This window comes from Penaeus monodon, chromosome 32 (genome assembly GCF_015228065.2).
Source record: "Penaeus monodon isolate SGIC_2016 chromosome 32, NSTDA_Pmon_1, whole genome shotgun sequence".
In the NCBI taxonomy this organism is placed as follows: Eukaryota; Metazoa; Arthropoda; class Malacostraca; order Decapoda; family Penaeidae; genus Penaeus; species Penaeus monodon.
The window spans coordinates 24,179,914-24,180,224 of NC_051417.1; the positions used below are offsets into that span (position 1 = coordinate 24,179,914).

The 311-nt window shown below is 30.9% G+C and overlaps 2 pseudogenes across 1 annotated transcript in view; both read left to right on the forward strand.

Moving 5' to 3' along the window:
• Nucleotides 1–311, forward strand: part of LOC119593740 — a 62,523-nt pseudogene that overhangs the window by 42,728 nt on the left and 19,484 nt on the right. The gene's annotated exons all lie outside the window — the stretch shown is intronic.
• The window catches only part of LOC119593741, a 3,164-nt pseudogene that overhangs the window by 467 nt on the left and 2,386 nt on the right, over nt 1–311 (forward strand).

Consider the following 311-nt stretch of genomic DNA (forward strand, 5'->3'; position numbering starts at 1 on the left):
TTTAGGGGGTATATGTTCATGTGCATGTGTAATGGATTTTTGTGTTCTTGTCTGGGATAAAATCTTTCAGTATCATTAACATCAGGCTGTCCATTTATTGTTATTTGACAGAATTAATGTTCATCTCAAGGGGGATGAACACCTGCTAAAAGAAAATGGGAGAAGAGCTTTTATTATAGTTTCAAATTCTTACAAATATAGGATTTTTATTGTAAGAAATTTGAATTTTGATTCTATAGATGTAAGCTTTTTAACCTGATAAAATTTATATGAAAGTTTCTGGCTTTCCCTCTCATATATACAAGGGCAGA